The sequence below is a fragment of the Limulus polyphemus genome, unplaced genomic scaffold (assembly GCF_000517525.1).
Source record: "Limulus polyphemus unplaced genomic scaffold, Limulus_polyphemus-2.1.2 Scaffold386, whole genome shotgun sequence".
In the NCBI taxonomy this organism is placed as follows: Eukaryota; Metazoa; Arthropoda; class Merostomata; order Xiphosura; family Limulidae; genus Limulus; species Limulus polyphemus.
The window spans coordinates 166,130-178,667 of NW_013665996.1; the positions used below are offsets into that span (position 1 = coordinate 166,130).

At 35.5% G+C, this 12,538-nt stretch overlaps 1 protein-coding gene across 1 annotated transcript in view; it reads left to right on the forward strand.

Moving 5' to 3' along the window:
* The first annotated feature begins 791 nt into the window (after positions 1 to 791).
* Positions 792 to 12,538, forward strand: part of LOC106457882 — a 137,376-nt gene continuing 125,629 nt past the window's right edge. Inside the window, exons 1-2 of the mRNA XM_022383950.1 lie at positions 792 to 833; positions 6,743 to 6,808. The gene's annotated coding sequence lies outside the window, so the exon portion shown is untranslated. The remainder of the gene's footprint in view (positions 834 to 6,742; positions 6,809 to 12,538) is intronic.

Genomic DNA, 12,538 nt, shown 5'->3' on the forward strand with positions numbered 1-12,538 from the left:
ATTCAATTTGTATACAATATTTTGGTTATTTATTTTTGCAATTTTTATAACAGTGTGATAGCTTCTGTTTTTGTGTTTATTGTTATTATTTTTTGTGCTGTTTGAAAGGTTATCGACTTTTAATACAAAAACAACTTCCTGATGCTTTACCTGAATTTTCGCGAAACTAAATTTCAGTTTCTGTGAAGATCCGTGCGCGTCTTTCAAAGTTGTCTCAGGTAAGTATATCTGACTTGAAAGTGATGAGAAAGTAATTCTTAAACATCAAAGCTATGTTAGAAATATGTAGGACTATTGTTTGGTTAAACATCAAAGCTATGTTAGAAATATGTAGGACTATTGTTTGGTTAAACATCAAAGCTATGTTAGAAATATCTAGGACTATTGTTTAGTTAAACATCAAAGCTATGTTAGGAATATGTAGGACAATTGTTTGGTTAAACATCAAAGCTATGTTAGGAATATGTAGGACTATTGTTTGGTTAAACATCAAAGCTATGTTAGGAATATGTAGGACTATTGGTTTGTTAAACATCAAAGCTATGTTAGAAATATGTAGGACTATTGTTTTTCTAACATAGCTTTGATGTTTAACAATATTTCTAACATAGCTTTGATGTTTAACCAAACAATAGTCCTACATACTAGGACTATTGTTTGGTTAAACATCAAAGCTATGTTAGGACTATTGGTTTGTACGACTAATAAACGTAGGACCAATGAAACGTGTGAATATTTATCATAGGAGTATGATAAGATCAGTTCACCATAGGACCATGGAGCTGTTGGAATATCAACATGGAGTCTTGGCGAATGTTATCACAGAGAATATTGTAATTGTGTTTATATGTTTCAAGATATAATTGATTAAATGTTCATCACAAAAAAATTTAAAAAATTAACTTACACGGTCTAACAGAATATATGCATTATTTCCTATTTTTGATTAGAAATGTATTTTTGAATTCTATTACGATACCAGCAGGCAAAGCGTTGGTATTACTTAAATATTATATCTTATTAGTAAAGTTAAGACTGTTTGGTGTAGGATCAAAAGTAAACATGTAGACTGCTATGCTGGTACAAAGATGGCGTTTTTTTCTTTACAAAAGCTTTGAATTAAAACAAGTTAATCATTTCTAAAATGTATGTTAAATTAAAATTTTAGACATTGCAACAAATGTGACATACGAAATATCAAACCTTTAACATAATTTCAAAAAGTTTAATAAAAGTCTTTACGTGTAGATTTAAACGGAATTCTATTTCGATATATCGATATATTATGATATAAAGGAATATGGACTTTATGGTAGTAAAGTTGGGTTTGAAGAAAGTATTCGCTCGGCATTGTTATTTAAAACTCACTTTTAACTTCCAACTTGAAACAATGTCAATCAGTTTGGTGTATTGTTAGAATAACGAAACATGTCAAAGGCGGTGGAACATATTTTTACTTATTTACTACGTTAACCGTGACAACTGAATTCCATCAGCGACTTTCAAGAATAGTTACACACAAGTCTCTATTCCATATTCAAATGAGCACTTCGTCACCGGTTTAAAATTGGAGGCACATGCCCTATTTGCCTTTCTGTCTCCTATGCATTATATAGAATAACTTGCTTACTTGTTAAGGTGTAGCTATCTGCCTGTCGTAAAGTTTTAACGACAAACGTCTGAGTAACACAACTTTTTTTGTTGTTATATTTCGCTATGACTGGGTACAAAAATTCTTATGGTCACAATTTTTTCACACTTTTTGATGTAACAAACAGTATATCCCTGTGAATTGTTTCGCAAGTTTCAACTCCGATTGAACCACGCGTTTTTTAGTAGAGACGGGAAAAAATGCGTAATATACTCTAGAGTGGTATGATAAGACAAAAGTATTTACTAATTGCAAAGAAAAAGTATTATTCGTTTGCATCATACTGTATAGTTATGTTACATATGTAATGAATGAACGTAACGTAACGTAGAGTATATCAAAAGATCCCAAGTTAGTGTATGCTGTTGACTATTTTTTTTTTCTGTTCTGGTAACATTATGTTAGTTTTGATTGTTTTTCATGTTCTTAAGAATTATTTTGTTTAACTTTCTACTGTCAGCAGTTTTTCTGTTTTTGACATCACCATTAAGTTGTATTCGTTTATAGATGAGTCCCGGAGTATCTCAGCTCTTTGTAACCACAGCTGAAACATCTAAACTGTTTACACTGTTGAATGACAATGTTCGCCTACTTTTGTTGTGAACGTTAGTTAATGTTGATTTTGTTGCGTGAGATGGAAAGAAAGAGCAGGAAGGTTAGCGAAGAAATCAGCTCATTGTGCTAGTGATAACAGATGATGTATAGTTCTGGAGTCCAAGGTCTTGTGAAAACTCTGCACAATAAGCATAGATACAGCTGGAAATACTGATGGATATTATGCACATTAACTGACATTTGTTTTCTTTCGCAAATGACAAAGTAGATACAGCTGATGGTTTATTTAATAACATTCTAAATCCGTTTTTTCGGAATTATAACATGCTGATGAGATACTAGAGAATTAACATGTTAAACTTTCATATTTTACATAGCCTGTATAATGGACGAAAATTGATTAAAAAACGTACATGGACGGTGCAAATAATTCACATACTTGTACATATAAGAAAGTAAAATAGGGTTCTGAATTTGAATATAAAACGCATGATTCTTCATCCAGGTTATAATTTCTGCTTGGAAAACAATCTGTGTTATCAGTAGGTCTTTGGCCTGATTTAAGCTTGAGCTATGTAGTAGTTGCGTAATATGTATATTACATATGACTATTTTTTCGTCTTCCTAGCGTAAACAGACTCCAAGTTGTTCCGCATTATAAATAAGATATTAAATACAAATAAGTATAAGCTATATTTTCACAAAACGATCAACGTTATTAGACGTAAACATATACATTTCAATATATGCATATTAATTTGTTGTCTAATCCTTTTCCAATATTTCATCGTTTTTTTTTGTTCTATTTTTCATAGTGAATTCACGTATGCTGACTGAACTTGTGTACACACACACACACACACACACACACACACACACACACACACACATATATATATGTCCAATTTATGTATTACGGCGAAATATAATGTGGACGTTAGTTTTCCGATATAAAAGCGGAATACAGAGTGATCATGTTTCACTTATTGTTTCGCTTTCTTACGAGTAACTAATTTTTAACAGATGGCGTTAGTGACACTGGGATAAAATACTTTTATGTCAGGATAGAAAAACAAACAAAAGGTTTGGTGAATCATATTTAAACAAGAGGGAACCCTCAATAGCCGTGGCACTTGAGATTCTTTTAGGCAGAATTAGAGTAAATTAATCTATGAGACTTTTTCTTTTCTTCCTTTTTTATTAGCAATACAAGCGTGGGGCACACGTTTAACCGATTCGATTTTATTAATCATCAGGATCTCTACCAGCCTACCCTCAAATTGAAATTATTTTAGGCAGGGTTAGAGTAAGTTAATCTATGAGGCATTGGGCGTGGTCAAATACATCAATCCGTAATTAGATCTCGAATTGGTCAAGAGATGACGGAGCTATGGGCCAAAAGTTTCTACTTGGGGGGGGGGGACAACAACTCGGAGACGTTCTATGAGCCGCTGCTAAAAACCGACGAGATCCTAGCACTGTCGAAAACTTTATAACGTTTCATTGTGTGTTTGTTCCTTTTTTTAATATGTAGAATGTTATTATTTTGTCACAGTATTATATATCGTTTATACTTCATTGTACGTGTCGTAAATAAACACCTAAAGGATCAATGAAAATAAAAGTTCGGAGCTTATTGCCTAGCCTCGCATTAGACATAGTTAAAGTTAAAGGTTGCTTCTTCTGGCATAATTTTAACAGTAGAAAAGTTTTTATAGAAGAATTTTATCAGATACCTTGCCTTCTGGACCTCTGTTTTTGTAGCTAGTTTGAACAGAATGGTATAGTAATGACGTGTCGTCGTTCTACCATGACTATTTCCAGTTGCAATTTATTGTTGTTCCTACGGGGTTAGAAACAGAGGGGTTAAATTTACATACTTTTATAACACCCCATGGTTTAATTCTTAACGATTTAAATTATGCTCATTTTCTTATGACATTTTTTTGTTGTATACCCTAACACTTTTTTTTTGTTAAATAAGAAGCTAGATATAATGAAAATTAATTCAGTAATAAATTCAACGTTGTCGTCAAAATACTGTTTATACTCTCTAAGCTTACAGGAATTTTTTAATAGTACCCAAGCCAGATAAATTTGCCCACTCCCGGTGACTCAGCAACATTTCTGAGGGCTTACAACGCTAAAACTTAAGGCTCGATCCCCGCAGTTGGCACAGTACAAATAGTTCATTGTAAACTTTATATTGCATATTCTCTCAAGTTTAAAAGAGATGTGTGTTAGTGGGATACTTCTAATACTTACTTGTTAAGCAATATTTTTATCGTGGAAAACTGTCTAGTGGCTTATTATTTTTTGGCGTGATAACTTTGCAAGCGGGCCTGATATGGCCTGGTGGTAAGGGCGCTCGACTCGCAATATAAGGTCCACGGGTTGGAATCCCCGTCGCCGAACATGCTGTACTTTTTAATTGTGGGAGCGTTATAATGTTACGCTTAATCCAACTATTCATTGGTAAAAGAGCAGCTCACGAGTTGGCGGTATTGACTAGTTTTCTTCCCTTTAGTTTTTAACAGCTAAATTAGGGACGGCTACATGGGGAGGAGTTGGGCGCCACCAGGGGTAAATGTACCCGAGAATCACCGATGATGCATCAACATCTAAGGTGTCCAACGGTCGTGCTCGGGACGCAAAAAATTGTATTCTATGACATGAATAATTTTACACAAAGTATATAATAAGACTGATGTGTCGCTAAAAAATATATTATTGTTTGTTTTGGGAATTTTACACAAAGTATCTAATAAGACTGATCTGTCGCTAAAAAATATATTATTGTTTGTTTTGGGAATTTTACGCAAAGCTACTCCAGGGCTATTAGCTGTCCCTAATATAGAAGTGATAGATTAGAGGGAATACAGTTAATCAACACCACCAACCGTCAACTCTTGGGCTGCTCTTTAACCAACGAATAGTGGTATTGACCATACCATTAAAACGTCCCCACAGCTGAAAGGACGAGCGTATTCGGTGACGGGATTCGAATTGGAGATACACTGATAGCGAGTCGAGCACCTTAATAATCAAGCTATGCCAGGCTCGCTAAATATATATATATATATATATATTCGTTGTTTTAGTGAAATATTAAATCTAGACAGTTAATCCAGTCATGTAACACGTATAAAATCACTGCAGGTTTTTGTAACAGTTTTCAAAAGCCAAGGTGTCAGTCCTTTTAGAAGTTTTATTTCTAAATACATTCAGTAATTTTAAAAATGCCACCTGTGATATAAATAAAATATATCTTTAACATTAAAAAATAAACTTTTTATTTTCCTAAATACTTTTGTCTTTAATATATTGAACACTTAAGACTCTTAAATATTTTAAATAAAAAAGGCATTTATTATTTTAATCTTGTAATAAAATGTTATGCAAGTATACCAGACTGCTGCGGTCGTTTTTTAATTATCTGACCAGTTATTTATCTTCCATTTAGATTGCAACATTAAATATGCTGTTGTAATCAACTGTGCGAATTCAGATATTTGCCGTATAGTGATATGTGACTTGAAAACCTGGATCACAAATTCATCGAGTTATCTGTCACGGAAGGAACACGTTTATGCCTTAGTGTTTTTGGTGTGATGGCCTATATTTATGAAGGAGAGTGTAACAGGGTTTTACACGGTGAAAATCCCCGCTTTTAATACACTGAGGGTTAGGGGGGAGGTAAATGAAAATATATGTGTTATTTTACATTAACAGAATTTGCTTATAAAGTTCTCATAAATTGTACATTATACTTAAAATATTATTATGGGTGATGGTTTTTTTATATTACAAATTGGTTGAATGAAATGAAAGCTTGGTTTAAACAACAATGCAAAGTTGTAATCAAGGAAAAAACATTTGTTCTACATAATTTTGGATTTCCGTTTGTCTTGTCCGGCAGCTAACATTTTGTGTTGATGACTGGATTATTTTGAAAGTTTCTCGAAGTGTACAGTAACCAGTTGCTTTATAAAAGCATCTTTATAATTCAAGACAAGATTCATTGTCAAAGTTGGTATTATTATTATTATTTGTATTTTCAACCTGAACAATGCTTTACGCAATGGGCTAAACAGAAATATCAGATACTCCTAGGGTTCAGGCATAGCCGTTCCCTAATTTCTAATTAAGAACCAGAGGAAAGACAGGCAGGCAGCATCACCCGCCGTCACGAGGGTTTTATTCGGTTCTAAAATTGAATAATAGGATTGATCTGGCACTTTTATGACACGCCCACAACTGCACATGTTACCCTATCCACTATCCAGCCTGAAAAAGTTTGGCTTGTGTTACTATTGGCTACTATCCAGCCTGATAAATTTTGGCACGTGTTACTATATTCACTATTAAGCCTGATAAATCTTGTATCTCAAGGTTAAAGATATTGATTAGAAAATGTCAGCTGTAGGAAATATTTTATTTACAACTCATCATCAATACTCCAAAGATTGATATCAAATTAAGATTTTTTCTACATCTGGTTTCCTATTTTTATTTTAATGGATCTTCTTTTCTTAGGAGAGATGCTGGTGATCCAAAGGAAAACCTTTCCAAGTCTCTGTAATTTACATTTTTTCACAAAAGGTATAAAACCACAAGATATAGACCTGTAAAATCTAGAAGTAAAAATTTCCTCTATTGTATTCTATTATACGTACACGTTTAAAAATGAATGCATCATTGTTATTGTAAAATTATAATTTTAACTATTTGTCTTTAAAGTCTACCCTTTCTCTTTAATAACTAGTATAAAAATTAACTTTATTGTTAGTTAGGTACTTATGTTGTGGTTGCTTGTATTTGATTTGATTCAGGAATTATGGTTAAAGTTTAACATACATTTAGTTTAAGTATTGCTGTGGGTATATTTGTGGAAGTTGTTTGTATGGTGTACATGTATTTTTAACGTTACATACGTTGGCAAGTCTATCGCCGGAAGGTAAACAAACGGGTTTTTCCCCCTCATCACGAGCAACAAAGTGGGAAAACTGGGTTTGCCTTGACCAGGTCGACAGCTTGAGCTCGGGGAATGACGTATGCTCGGAGTAGTGAAACTTACCATCGGTGAGACACTGGTGTTTTACTGATTTTTAAAGTTTTTTTGTTTGTTTCGTTTTTCACTTTTCAAAGTCACGAGATTTTTTTATTTAAATTTAATAATTCATTAAAGCGATGTTCATTTGTTATTTTTAGTAGATTAGTTTATAAGTTAAAATAATTTAAACTTGGATTTAAGATTACTGAAACTTCAGTTATAAAAATTATTTGTCAGGATGCTCACAATCCTGTCATCAAACATGCTCATCCTTTCAGCCGTGGGGGCGTTATAATGTTGTGGTTAATTATACTCTTCATTGTTAAAAGAGTAACCCAAGAAATGACTAGCTGCCCTCCCTTTAGTCTTTCACCGCTAAATTAGGGACAGCTAGCACAGGTAGTCATCGAATAGCTTTGCACAAAATTCAACCAAACAAACAAACTAGGATGCTCACTTTAAAAAAAAATCCTATTTTCAACTGTAATATTGGTTTGAACTAACATTAGAGGTAGAATTTTATCTCAAGATTTAACAATCTTTCGCTTCGGGCTTAATTCAAAATAGACTATTATGTATGAGGATAGGAGAGTTTGTGTTTCTTTCACACATCTTTAGTGAAAGGTAGTAATATTCTCTTCACATGGAAATAAGCAAGAAAAGATACAGTAATTATATAAGATAATATCATACCAATACAACTGGGTGCTCCTTGTGAAGCCAGATCTACCTGTCGAAAGCGTGAGTGGTTTATCGTTTTTTTTAAACGTTATTTACTAATATTTTTACCGCATGTGTTTTAACTTTCGTGATAACACAAATATTGTAAGTAGAAATATAGTCTAACTGCTCAATGACATCAACGTTTCATCATTATAATTTAGTAATTATTTGTGAACTTCTAGAGATGTTAGCACTTCAGAAATTTTTGCAGAGGAGGGGAGGATTCTACGTTAGATATATCATGAAGTTACGATTGAAGTTACTCAATGTATTTACCAAAGAATGTTAAGTTTTTTAGTTCAACCTGATCGCTAACATAAGCGTAAATAGCTCCTAAATTTCGGCATTTTGCTGCTATTTAAAAGTCTGTAAAGGAGGGAGTTCCGATACAGACCCTAAGAAATTGAAAATATCCATTTTAAAAACTTCAGACGCACTACCAACCGAAGCCCCCACATCACCTAGCACCATCTCGTTACACAAGACACCGTTCCGTCGACTAATCAACCAGAGCCCAATCCAGCTAAACAACGACCAGAGTGTACACAGATTCACGTCATCTCTTCACCCAGCCAGCCTGTTCTAGTCTCCAAGCATCACCAGTAGCCACGTGTACTTCAACCCGAGAAAACTAATATGTCTTTTACCACAGCATTTTCCGGCACGGTCAATGTATTTAATTCGGCGCCTTGGCCGTGAATATGGGTTTTCTCGGGTACTTCCGTCCCCCCCCTCCCACACACAGCAAAATGTTTTCCTTATGCTTTGGATCCCTAGATCCCAGCCCTGAAAAGGACCATCTCAGGCTAAATATAATAGTACATTTCTCTGCTAATGTTAAAATACTAAAATCCTGATCCTCAATTGCTAGCTAATATTATTTAATCAGTCTACTCTCTACATTTAAGACAACAACGGACGCACTCGATCTGCATCTCCCTGCTCTGCTCTACACCAGTGGTCCCCAACTTTTTTGTTGCCGCGGACCGGTAAGCGCTAGACAATTTTACCGCGGCCCGGGGGTAGAATGTTTACTTGCAGTTTACAAGTAGCATCGTACCAACAACATAACATGAAAATAAAAGCCTCGAAATAATAATAGATATATCATTAAAAAGTTTACATTAAAAATTTACTTTAAACATTCCTTTCAAAATAAAATACAGATACACCAGAAAAACGAATATAAAGTGCATGAACGTTTTAACTTACTAGAACACCAAGTCAATGAGAACTTTGAGCTTGTTTCTTTGCAATCAGACGGTCCCATCTGGGAGCAATAGGAGACAATGACACCCGAAGTGTGTTGCTTATGTCTAGTTTATTCCGATATTTTATTTTAGTTGCTGTTACTGCAGAAAACCCCGCCTCACACAGATAAGTTGTCGAAAATGGCAACAAGGCTTTAAGTACTGTGGTGGCGATCTTAGGGTATTCTGTCAAGACTTTATTCCAGAACACCGGCAGAGTTGTTATTTCAAACGTACTTTTCAGGTCGCCATCATTTGCGATCTCAAGCAGTTGATCTTCTTCTTCCATGGATAAACTAGATTCGCCTGGCTTGTTGACAAATGGGTCTCGAATCCATTCCTTACCAGTTCGTGGGTCTTTTGTCGTTGGAAAATAACGCTCGAACTCTTTTGAAAGCAAGGACAGATGATCGTGCACCAACCGGAAGAATGAAGGCTTAGGATTAGTATCACCAAAAATAACTGCCAATGTTTGAAACATGTCCAAAATGCCTTTGTTCACGCGTTGTCCCCACAATTCCAGTTTAGCTTTAAATGCGGCTATTTTATCTGCTAACTTGAAAATAGTTATCATTTTCCCTGAAGGGACAAATTGAGCTCATTGAGCAGGTTGAATATATCACACAAATATGCCAGTTTTGCGAGCCGTACTTTGTCACAGAAATGTGCTGCCAGTGGTGACCTCTTTTCTGAAAACCCCCTTTTCAATGGCTCTCGTAATTCAAACACCCTGTTTAGCGATTTTCCTCGGGATAACCATCTTATTTCTGTGTGCAAGAGAAGGCATCTGTGCTCTGCATCCATCTCCTCACAAAGCTGCTCAAATAGGTACGAGTTACGGGCGTGTGCTTTGATGTGGTTAATAGCTTTAACAACATCATTCAATACACTATTAAATTCCGGTGACATTTTTCGGCTTGCCAACATTTCCCTATGAAGGATACAATGAGTGGATTCACTGTCAGGTGCAACTTCCTTAATCCGAGTAGTTAAGTCAGCCAGTCGTCCAGTCATGGCAGCAGCTCCGTCTGTGCATATGCCGACACAAAAGGTCCATTTCAGTTGTCCAGACATATAACCAAACCATCCAGTGACTTGAACAGTTCTATTCCTGTGGTGCTAGTTGGTAAAGATAATACACATAACAAATCCTCATGCACATCCTCCTGATAAAGATATCGCACATAAACAAGTAGCATTGCCTTCTTGTCAATATCTGTAGATTCGTCAACCTGGAGTGCGTACCACGGTGATGTATTGATCCTTTCCAACAATTGTGCCTCAATGTCTTCAGCTATTTCCTCAATGCGCCTAGTCACGGTGCTAGCCGACAAAGGCACATGTGCCATCTTTTTGGCAGCATCCTCTCCTAGCATTTTACGGCAAATATCTTTAGTGGATAGATTAATTTTTCACCGATAGTAAATGGCTTTTTAGTCTTAGCAATGCGGTTAGCTACCAAGTATGATGCTCTCAGTGCATTCACATTTATTGATGTGGTGGCCCTCAAAATTTTCTTCTGTGCTTCGTGTCCACGTTTTCTTATTTCAAAATACTCCATTGGCTTGTGTTTTAATTCCGAAGTTTGGTGTTCAAGTAGCGAAGTAGTTTTGAAAGTTTTATTGCCTCATTAGAAAGCCGGTTATCGCATATTATGCAGAGCGAGATTTGTGCGTGGGAATCACCAGTAACGATAAATCCATATTTCAAATAGGACTCATTGTATTGCCTGTTAAAAACTTTCTGTTTCTTTGATGGTGGAGGCTCTTCTTCCGACTCTTCATTGGGCCTTTTTCTCTTCCCATGTGACCTTAACAATGAGTCACGCGCTGGCTTTGAAATACAATAACGTTCGCACGAGTTTTGGCATTCTTGTAACACTAGACCCACTTGCTTCATTCGTCCATTATTGGATTAATAGAGTAAATTTTTGTGCTTAACATGAAACATGATTATTTCTTGCATGCACTTTTATTGTTCATATTATATGTACAGTATTGTTTATTTTTTAATTGCACCTTTTCTTTTTAAAAAATGAACCTAAAGCAGGCATTTTTGGGAGTGGAACGGGATATTAATTTCAATGTGAAATGTTGCTTCGTAATACGAGCTCGGTCTGGTAACGATTTAAACTCGTACTGCGAGGTTATACTGTATTTCCATTCATTTACTCTCTGAGTTTACATTTTTTATTTTCCGGATTACATCTAGATTCTTTGAACGCTTGAATTTAACCCACAAATTAGCGAAAATGAGTACGAAACAGACGTCATTAGAAAGTTTCCACCGAAGGCAGCCAACCGCTGTTGAGCAATCACAACACGAGTCACAAGACACACAAACACACTTACAACACTAGTGACTAAGTTTACAAAGCGTACAAACTGAGATAAAGAGCTTTAAAAACTGCGCACATGTATGCAAACTATATTTCTAAACTGTATTTCTTGCGCGGCCCGGTACCAATTGGTCTACGGACCGGCACCGGTCCGCGGCCCACCGGTTGGGGACCACTGACTTAGAGTACTACTTGTTAGTTCGTTTTTAACGCTAGGGTGGTGAACTATATAAAAGATAATGCCTGGAGACGGCTGAAATGGGTAATGATGGAAAACTTTAATATAAGTTTAACATAACAGCAAATGTAAAACGTTTCGACAAGGTTTTGCCATCATCAGATATTAGTGTATGCCATCGTCATATAAAAAGATAGCACGTTACACTAATATATTGTACTACCTTATTGTCGCTAGTTTTCTTAGACCACAGTCCACAAAGTGTGTGAAAAGAAAAAAGTTTATTAGTGGCATGAAGGTAATGCACTTTATAAGTACAACTGTAAGCGATTATAAAGAACAAATATAATTGAATGAGAGTAAAACGTATATAGTTGCAACTTTCAAGACCTTTATAGCACAAGCAATTTAATTATATAAACGCACACTTTTTCACTCCATTTTTCTTTGTAAAACCACAAAAACCATAGAGAATCGTTTATGGCTTCTGAATTAAGTTAAATAACTTATTTATACATTGTCAGCATATCAGCTCGGTTTAAGGTTCAGAGTTAAACGTTCTGTGAATCGTACGTATCTTTTTCTTCCACCTATCTATTCATATTACATACTCTTTCCTTGTGGCGTAGGCCCGGCATGGCCAGGTGGCCTGACTCGCAATCCGAGGGTCGCGGGTTCGAATCTCCTTCCACCAAACATGCTGGCCTTTTAGCCGTGGAGGCATTATAATGTGACGGCCAATCCCACTATTCGTTGGTCAAAGAGTAGCCCAAGTGTTGGCGGTGGGTGG